Source organism: Lolium rigidum, unplaced genomic scaffold (genome assembly GCF_022539505.1).
Source record: "Lolium rigidum isolate FL_2022 unplaced genomic scaffold, APGP_CSIRO_Lrig_0.1 contig_35329_1, whole genome shotgun sequence".
Taxonomy (NCBI): domain Eukaryota; kingdom Viridiplantae; phylum Streptophyta; class Magnoliopsida; order Poales; family Poaceae; genus Lolium; species Lolium rigidum.
In genome coordinates this window covers 242,256-252,978 of record NW_025900314.1, presented here as the reverse complement: position 1 = coordinate 252,978, position 10,723 = coordinate 242,256, and positions in this window count along the sequence as shown.

Below are 10,723 nucleotides of genomic sequence, written 5' to 3'. Positions count from 1 at the left end.
GAGGGTAGTAATTAAAGTACTTCTAATCCTTTCTTTAGTTTGGGATGACCATCAATCATAGGAACAGGGTACTACATTACTTATGGAAGTTGTATTAACATCTGCTGCTTGCTTAGATTTGCATAAATCTTTTGCTTATATCCCCCAATGTTCAGATTTTATACCCCACTTGGACGGTTACACACAATTTAGCATGAGATACCGTTGTTTTTATTTGTCGTTGTTAAGTTCATATGTTGGAGAGACACGACACATGCAAATGGCCTGCGACTGGAAAAGACATAATACAAAGAAAATCAAAAGAAGCTAGCAAGCTATAGAGTAAAACACATGTAATATATAAAATAAAGCTTGGTGGCAGTAAGATGAATATTGCAAGATTGATCGAAGGTCAAACATGGTAGCTCATAAGAGGTGAAAATGGTTGACACTGGTGCAAGTGAAATAGATACTACCAAACATTTGAACGCCAGGATATTAACTAACATATAACAAATCTCTGTTATTAGTGTTATCTGACAGCTCACTCCCATGTCTAAATAACCTTCGTACAAAGGTGTGTATATGCATCACCAAGTCATTTCTTTTCATAGACCACAGAAGAAAATATATATAAGAATTCATATTGAAAATGGCCAGAACTGAGCAGTCAATTATCTATGAAAAAAAACAATATCACCTTGAAAGTATCCTCTCGGAGCAATAGTACCCATCTATTTTTAATGCTTCAACTCTACAGAGATTTCAAAAATCAAGCCTAATCGTCATAAGGAAAGCTGGAGAAACAAAAGCTGATTGTCAGAGATATATTTGATCATGTAGCCATCCTATATGTTATAAAAGCGACAAGCAAATAACGAAGAACGAAACAAGAACACACGCAGGGGACACAAGATTTAACGTGGAAAACCCCTTCCAACACAGAAGGGGAAAAACCACGGGCGCCAGCCAGCAAAACTTCACTATATCGGGAGGTGTTTACAAACGCCGTGGGTTATCTTATAATCTGATAAACCCTAGCCGGCGGCTTACAAGATGTATATATAGGCGGTGCCAACGATCCGTACCGTACCGCGGGGGGCTGCCTCCGGCGACGGGCCCAAGCCTCCGCGGGGGGCTACGCTTCGGCCCAAGCCTCCGGCGACGGGCCTCGCTCCGCTCGTCAGAAGTTAGCCTCCCTTTAGTATATGAATTTGGATCATAATACAACACTATATTCAAGCAATATTGTGGAAATGAGACTAAACTGTATGGTTCAGTGCTTACTAAGCCAGACCAAAAAAAAACACGAGGCTGCAAAATTCACACATAGAAACAATGAAACTCATACACGAAATCACGTCTGCAGGGCACTGGGCTTCGTTGGGGCAATCCCTCACACGGTGGCCCTCCTCTTGGCAGTGGAAGTAGAGGCCATTGTTCACAGGGAGCGTGACACCCTAGGGGAGCGGCAGCGTGCAGGATGCGAGGCAGGGGAGCGACGTCAGTGATCCGAGCAGAGAAGGGAGTAGGCTCCGGCGAGGGGAGCAGTGGGGACAGGCCGCCGCGCCGCGGACAACATCCCGGAAGGAGCGATTGGCGCTGAACTCAGAGCTAGAGCTCCTCTAGCGCAGATCGCGGCCCGAGAGACGGCCGTCCGGGGAGCCGCACGAGGAGGACATGGCCTGAAGGAGTGGCGAGCATGGAGGGCGAGGAGGCTGGGATTGGGGTGGCCCGGCGGCTGGGAGTCGCCGGCGAGGAGGCTGCGGTGGCAGGGGAACGGCAGCTACAGGAGCGCTGGGAGAGGGAGCGTCGGGGGAGAGAGCCCCTATGTATTGTTTATTGATGGCATCCGGCGACCGTCGGCAGCGTCGATCTCAGCGACACACACGGCGGCGCGCTGTTTACCGCAGGTGGAGGAGGCGATGCATGGAGAGAGAGGGGACATGGGCGATGGATAAGGAGAGGCCACGCCATACCTACGGACCGACGCGCCGTATAGCCGATGCTGACCTCCATACCCGTGGTCGACATGGTCGGCACGTCCTCTTCGCTCCGCGCTCGCTGCCCCGCCTCCATGCCGACGACGGCGCCATCACCCAACCCCCTCCTGATGTCGTGCGGCAGCTAGATCGGAGGCAGCTTTCCCGATGACCGAGCAGCACCGCGGCGGCTCCGGATGTGGCCGGCGTGGCGAGCAGGCCCGGACAGAAACAAGATGGGAGAGATGGGTAATCGAGACCAGTTAAGCGGTTGGGCACCGCTTTGACCATCTGTAAGAATGCTACAGCCACCCGGAGAAGGAAGGGAAAAGAACTGCATAGACGTTTCCTATCCTCTCTAAAAATTCTAGATAGCACCAAATATGCACACAGAAAAACTACTGCAGAAATAAAACTATCTAGTGCATACGTGTCAACACCAAAGTAATTCTTAGCAAACCTCAAAATTCTAAGAAAAATGAAGTTGGTTAACCTTTAATATAGTAGTTATAGAGGAGAAATATACCCTATATAATTTTCAATCAGTTTAGCACCCCTCATATCGTTTTGGACACTGTAGATGGACTATTTATCCACTCTTAAGAGCATCTCCAGTCGCGTCCCCCAAACCGTCCCCCAAACCGCGCCGGATCGAGCGTTTGGGGGACGTGTTTTGTTCGTGCCGCGTTTGGGGGACGTCGCTCCCCAGCCGCGTCCCCCAAACGCCGCCCCCAATCAAAAATTCAAATAGATGCATTCAAAAGAGATCGTTCCCGCCGGTTCGTCGCGATCAGAGTAGCGGCGATCGATCAAAGTACTGGGCGCGCGATCATATTACAGACCGGTGGTGCATGCAAATTAGAAGAAGGGGTTGGTCGACGGCGTGTCCTGAGTCGACGCAGGCCCGTCGAGCACGACGACCTCGTCGCGATCTGCCTGTTCCTGTGCATGGTGCGTCTGCTCCGTCGCCGACGCGGAGGCCGACGCAGGTGTAGCAGTAGAAGACGCGTCAGCCTGCTCTTGCTGCGCTGCCGCTGCCGCCGATGCCGATGCCGCTGCCAGGGCCGCCGCCGCCATTTTGGCTTCGATGTCGTCGAGGATCTGGCCTTTGAAGAAGTTGTGCGCCGCTCGCGTCCGGGGAGACATTCCCTCTGTCGACGTTCTCAGCAGGGACATGTCGTCCCTGCGTTTCTTGAGCTCCAGCTTCTCCTCTTGCCTCTTGAGCAGCTCGGCCCACCTTTGGTCGGCCTTCTTGTCGCGGGAGATAAAGGTCGAGGAGACGTCGGCGAGGCATTTCGTGATCGACGCCTGCGTCTTCTCGGACGACGCAGCGTCGGCCAAGGCGGCCTTGGCAGCCTTGTTGCCGATAGGACGCCCCTGCCGACGTTGCCGGCGGCGCGTCCGGATCAATGGCGTCCTTCCCCTTGGACAGCGACAAGCGCGTCAGCCGCCATTTCTCATTCATTTTGAGCTTGCCATAGCAATGCATCAGCGCGAAAGACTTGTGACCTTCCGAGTACTTGGCGTACAATTCCATGGCCCGATCAAACTAACCAAAGGAAGCAGAGTCATTTCATCGAACACAATGTGGCGCTACGGATTATGGAAGAAACAGTCGTACCAGTTGGCCGACGTCGGCGCCGCTGTCGCCTCTGGTCTCTAAGTCGTGATGGTACCCATGGAAGGAGTTCACCGACGCCTGGATGATGGCCCATCGCGTCGACATTGCCTTCTCGGCTCCTCTTCATTGTCACTTTCCGGTAGTCGCCGTTGATGAGCTTGCGCTCATCGAACTCGGCCTTGATCCTCGCCCAATACTTCCCGCCTTTTTGGTTGGCGCCGATGATGGAGTCATGGCTCACCGTCGCCCACGACTCGCACAGACATTGATCTTCCAGAGGCGTCCACTTCGGGCCTCGTGTGCCCGACGCCTTCTTCTTCTTCTTCTTCTTCTTCGTCCTCACGCCGTCCGCGTCTACCTCCACGAGATCATCGTCACCGGCACCCTCGTCGTCCTCTTCCTCGCCGCCCTCTTCGTCCTCATCGTCGTCCTCCTCGTCGTCCTCCACCCCGTCCTCTTCCTCGTCGTCCTCCTCCTCAACCCCGTCGTCCTCCTCGGCACCGGCGCCGTCGTATTCGAGCGGACCCCTGCGGCCGGTGAAAGGGCCGCCGTCCGGACCGGGTCCTGGCTCGCGTTGCTCGTACGCCGGGGAGTAGAGGTTGTTGGGGTTGAAGCCGCCGTGCGGCAGCGCATCCTGGTAGTGCGGCGACAAGTTAGGCGTCACGCACCCGGGAGTGCCGGAGGGGCCGTCGTTGTAGAAGGCAGATGACGACGGAGAGAAGACTCCCGGAACGTACACCGGCACGTTCGTACTATATGGGCTCGCGTTGGTGGCGGCGATACACCCGGCGATTATGTGCTGGTGCTGGCGCGCCGCCAGAGCCTTCTTCTCCAGCTCCGCCGCCCTCCGTCCTTTCCGCTCCGCCGTCGATAGCTTCCGGCGCGAGCAATCTTGCTGCCATTGATCTTCGGTCATTCCTTCAGGCTTCTTCTTCGCAGCCGGCGCCTTCCGCGGCTTCGCGAACGGCGCTTTCGCCCCTATCGTCGCATTGCCCGGCGGCTTCTTGGCCGCTTTCTTCGCCATCTTTTTGGGGGCTGTCGGCGGCGCCATGGAATGGGGAGAGGGTAGCGGCGGCGGGTGCACGGCGGGAGGGAGAAAGAAATCGGCGGGATAGGAGAAATGAATCGGCGGCAGGATATGTTTTGGGAGGCCTGTGCGCGGCGGTATAGGCGCGATTTGGCGGGAGCGGCGGGATTTGGCGGGAGTGTGAGACGAATTTTCCCTGTGCCGCTGACCGGTCGGCCCCGCGTCGGTTGGCCTCGCTTTTCGTTGTGTCCGGCGTCCCCGGAGCGTCCCCTGTGGGACGGGGACGGGCTCGGGGCGCCGGACACCGTATCGGGCCGCGCCGGACAAAAAAGGGCTTTGGGGGACGCGGCTGGAACGCTTTTTTTATCCGGCGCGCTCCAAATCCCTTTGGGGGACGGTTTGGGGGACGCGACTGGAGATGCTCTAAGGCTGGCCATTAGATGACACGTACCCTCATCTGTTAACATTTTCCTTGCCTTGACCGATCAGTTATCTTCTGATCTTTTTTTCTTTGGTTAAATGGGCTACCGGCAACCGGTTGCCAGGCGGTCAGATCTCATTCTTTTATCCTTGCGTGCCTTTTTCGGTTAGATGTGCTTCCTTCCTCAGAAAATAGTACCATGTGTATAAAAAAGGAAATATCAGTGCGTGGTCCCCACCTTCACCGCTTAGTCTGATCTTTCCATGCAATTCCCGCATCGCTTTGACCGGACTCTCCAGAAGAGGAGAGGAGCAGACCTCGCAGCTCATCCCCACTCTCCACCCACGCCGCTTGGGTGCGCCCCGCAGAAGTTGGCCTCCACGTCTCGCATGGTCGGAGTAGTAGCACCGGAGGAAATCGGCAGGGAAGGAGCGCCCCTGGCAGAGATATGCAGGCAGGTAGTTGTCGACGTGCCCTTGCCTCTCCCTTGCCCAATCTCTTTTGCTCCCGTCTGCTCAATGCCCTAATCTTCTAAGTTCGAGCCCCTCCTCTCCTCCCCTCCCCTCCCATGGCCGTCAGCCTTCTTTCTCCCCTCCTTTTCTCTCTCTCCAATCTTGGACGGGGAGTACCGGCGGCTGACTGACGGCCGGAAAGGGCGTGGTGTATGGGGTCCTTCCCCATCTTCTCATTCTGATTTGGCTTTGTTTTTTATTTTCTTGCATCTTTTCGTTCATCCTACGACCTTGCAGGTTATTGGATTTTGGTCGCCCTCTCTGCTCCGTCGGGAGGATGTGTGCCAGCTGACTGTATGGATCAGTTCAGAGACCGACTGAAAGAAGGTTCAGTTTAAACCTTTAAAACGTTCATCGTCGCTTACGCACGAGAAGCAGTACAAAGTAAATGATCATCCCTTAGAATTAGGATTACTCAGCTCACAAAGATAGAGGAGATTATTTCAGAGCCTGAAACTTTCCGAATAGGAAACAATACACGCTTATCAGGTGCTCACTTTATCACATATAAGCTCTATTGCTGGTATTAAATCTGCTAAACCTCATTGTCCTTTTGTTTTACCTAATTTCCAGCTCCTATAAAATTTGTGTATACTATACTTAACATTTATCCTTTTTCATGTGGTGTACGTAAGACGTTGGCTTGGTGACAATGCTGACAGAAATTATTCCATCAAGGGCAAATCACGACTCAAGGAGAAATATTTACCTCAAAGATGGAAGGTCTAATTTCAGCACCTATGACAGCAATTTTTAAATTTATTGAGAGTTAACTAGACTAATATTATGTAATTACTGTAAGTGGTGAAAAAGCTATCGTCACCTTATGGGAAGAACACGCAGGAGCTTCTGATGTTGCCTTGCTGTATGAGTCATATTTTCAAGACAGTATTGTCGGCATGGCTGTTGCCGAGTATTCAGGTACGTTGCTTCATATGACCAAGGCAATCAATTAAATCCATATTTATCAAGCTAATACAGTGTGGATACTATCACATGAAAGTTGGCCTTCAAGCACACATCCCTAACTCGCTGGCATGTCAATATACCAATTCCAAAAATGTCGGACATACGGAAAAGGTAAGATACAGTAAACACACTAGAATGGATGAGATGCTATATAAATCATGCTTCCTGCAAAAAGTAACTCTTATTACGGTATCCATGATCACCCACAGAAGATAAAATTGGCAAGGTTCAGGAAATGCAAGAGCTGAGCCAACCGAGACAACGCTCTATACCAAGAGATGACATTGTGGTATTTACTCGAGTGTCACCTGAAAAAACCATCAGAAACAGCTAACTCGGTATATTAGTTCGCATGCCGCGCACCCTCTGAACCATTGTAAAAATAATAATCCCAGTATCTTTTCGATAATTTGTTCTCACTGCATTGTTTCGTAGGTTCTATGCCTAGCACTAAGACATTTAACAGATCAATGGCTTGCATTATTTTTTTGGCGTTTGCTAAGTCAGGATCTAGAGTTACAGATCATCTCCTTTCAGTACGAACTCCTGAAAATTGATAATACCATAGTTTTTCATTTAACTTTGTGCTTATTAATCGCACCTTCGAGCAGATAGGAGATGATGCAGCTCTAGGCACTCTCCAGTACTCCTTTTTTTCAGTCTTTCCTTTGTCCTGGGCGTGAAAGAAATCTTTCCCAGCATGTATTTCCATACATGTATTTCTAAGTAAGTACTCAAATTGTTAGTTATGTTTTGCAGGTTCAAATAAGTATTCGTCCAGTGATATTCAACATCGGTGTTTACCATTCCAAGATTATTAAAGAACAGTTCAGCGCATATGGATTATCGTTCATCTTCATTTTTAATTAGTAAAAGCTTATTGGAAAACGATAACCTTAGAGAATTCCATATTTCTTGATTGGAATTTGTTAACTCGATATCTTAGTGTATGTTCTGTACCCAAAGTTGGTCTTCTACACTGATCCATAATCTGTTACCAAACGTAATATTTGGAATATATATATCTGGAAAAAAATTCATACATTTGAAAATCCAAACATGGTTTTATCAACCTATGATGTTGTACAATTGTGTTAAGTGTTCGAGACTGTGATTTTTACCTTCTGATGTGAACCTCAAATGGGTTCTTTTTTGTATAAACTTTGGTCTTCAAATTTCCACTGGCAAATGTATGTTAAGTTAAAACAGAGCAAACAATGCGACTTTTTGCAAGAATACGTGTGCTGTTGCCAAGGAAATAGTTGTGTTAATGCATGCTGGGATAAACAACATGTGGCCATCTGTTCCACACAAAGAGTTCTTTAAAAAGGAAGCTAATGACCCTTAATGTGGTAGCCTTTTGTCTGATACACAAGTCACACAAGTCTTTACAGTAAAGAATATATACGTAAGTCGTATTTGGCCTGCTGATTGGTCATGTTTGACTGTTTATTCCCTTGCCTAATAATTTAATTATTTCTGCAGTGGCACAATATTTTTGTTGCGATATTGCTAATGAATGATGTTCCTCTCTACCTCATACATGGACATCCTTGCTTTTACTATTTTTGTCGCCTATCCGTCGATCTTGCGAATTAAATGTCCGTCTACTTGTGTCTTGTGTGTGTGTGCTGGTTTCTGCAACAATGTATTTAAATATGCAGGAAGATAATGCGGTGACAATCGTTATTGCCAGGGTTGTCCTAAGTATTTGCTAGCAATCTTTAGATATACATGATTTTTAATATGTGCTAGCTCACATGTTATACATTCTAATGTGTTCAATAGTTTTGTCCATTTAATTGTTAATACATTTGATTGGCCCTTCCTATCTCCTTCCGGTCATGGTACGGGCGCGGCGTGCCGCCGCGCCAAAGCTTCCTAGTTTGGATCAATCAGCAAAGACGGCGCTGTTCCAGCCGAAAAGGAATTGGACCGGCGGGAAGAGCAAACCGTGTCCAAGCAAATCGTCCAACACCACACGGAAGAGCAAACCGTGTCCAAGAAAATCGTCCAACACTGCGTGACCCTGTTCTAATCGGGAGCATCTTACTCAATCTCTTTTTCTCTTATGATTATTTTATTGATTGTTTGACATGATTCTAATCTTCAAGCACAAATATCTTTATTCTCTATGCCTGTTTGACCTGAAGCTGGCAATCCGAAGCATGGCCTTTCTGAAGCAACTTTGCTATATGATACAAAAATCAGGTGTTTAATTACGTAAAATTTATTTCGCCAAATATTTTTTTGGCCCGTACTATTATTTGCTTGCAGAATTTTTTGCGCCGTAATATCATTGCAGATTAGAACAAACTTCGACTACTTTGCTTCGATGACTCTTTGTCATTGCGCACTCGCCACGTTCAGGGGCACGCCTAAGCAATAATCATGATATCACCCCAGCAGCGCTCGGGGGCTCGGCTATTTCTTCATCAACAATATGGCAGCATTTACTTTCGCTATTTGGTGGTTTCTACTTCAGCTCGACTTCTTCTCGGCACTTGAAGACTTCATCGCATCGACTCCGTCTGCCCAATAAGCTAATTGTTCCTTTGTTTTACATAAAGTTGATTATCATTTAATTTCGCCGTACCCGATACTCGGGGGTTACGCCATACTTCTTCACTATACATCTCAGGTTGACAAAAGAAGAACTGTGCCTACAAAAATTTCTTCAAGAGAGAACCCGACGAAATCTTCTTCAAGAAGGAACCCAACGAAATCTTCTTCAGGGAGGAACCCGACGAAATCCAAGGAGAAACCCGATGAAATTGTCTTCAGGAAGGAACCCGACGAAATCCAAGGAGGAACCCGAAGAATTTTCCTCAAGGAGAAACTCGAAGAAAATCTCTTCAAGGAGGAACCCGACAAAAAAAAGAGAGAGAAGGGAAAAATCTTCGATCCATATACTCATCATTTATTCCAGTCGCATATTCGATGAAAAGCATACTTCAAGGAAGTCGATAAAGAAAGTTGAGCCTACACCCAAGTGCAAACACTCGGCTGTAGCCTCGGGGGCTACTCCCATCGGGAGTGCTGGTCCACCCGAAGAAATGAAATCAATATAGCAAGTCAATACAGAAGGAGCATCAAGATCCTATTCGACAAAAGATAGCAACCCGGAAAAACGGTTCAACCCGAAGAAATAGAGCATTCCATTAGCCGAACAAAAGGCACTCGACAATATATTCTCAGAGCACCTCAGTCGCAAATTAATCTCTGAATGCCGCAATACTTTGCGAAGGTAAGTCCCCATGATCCGTCCTGCGCGGCGTGGCACCGCCTCTGACGGATCTTTGCTACTTTTTTCCGTATCAACAGATATGAAGAAAAATCCTAATGGACGCGTTAGGTACCCGATAAAACATGACTGGAATTCGACATCTGGTAAGACCTTAAGCAGCACATGTCGAATTACGCCAGTATCCCGAATTCGTGTCCGGGGACGCGAGTTCGAAGTAGGTTTATACGGATTACCACAAGTGCATTAACTGGTACCCGAGCTTTCGGATGAACTAGCCCTATTTACCAGTATCCCTGTGCAATATAGAAGTCGAGAAAAATATAGTGTTTCTGTGCACTCGAAATATATGCAAACAAATAAATAAAGTCTGGAGATTTCATCCGATTTCATCTTATTCCGCGACTCAAATAAATATAGCAAAGTTGTTTACCCAAAGCTTCGGCTTCATGAAGAAAAATGTATGTCAAAATAAGATAAGATAGCAAAATAGTGTACTCGACTCGAGATTTCGTGTTTTTGTCTTACAGGTAAATATATAAATGTTTGTAGACTCAACTCGACTCTGCGACTCGAGTGGAGCCTACTCCCATCGTGAGCGCTGGATTTTATTAAGTCCTCCAACAAGAGTCGATAAAAAGAGGGGCTACGCCCAGAAATATAGTCAAGTTCTTCATCGATTAATACAACTTGAGTCTATGCCCAAGTGCAAGCACTTTCCCATAGATTCGGGGGCTACTCCCATCGGGAGCGCTGCCGCGCACCCGATAGAAAAATAATTTCGAGAATCGTCGACATCGTCTACGCTACAGATGATCTACAACATGGACCTCGCCTTGTATTTCTTCGACTTCGGAGATGGTTATGCTTGGAGTCTCTACGCAAGTCTTCTACTTCCCTAGACACTCGGGGGCTACTGACATGGGTATACCCTTCGGGTACCCATTATTAGTATACATGGCTCGGCT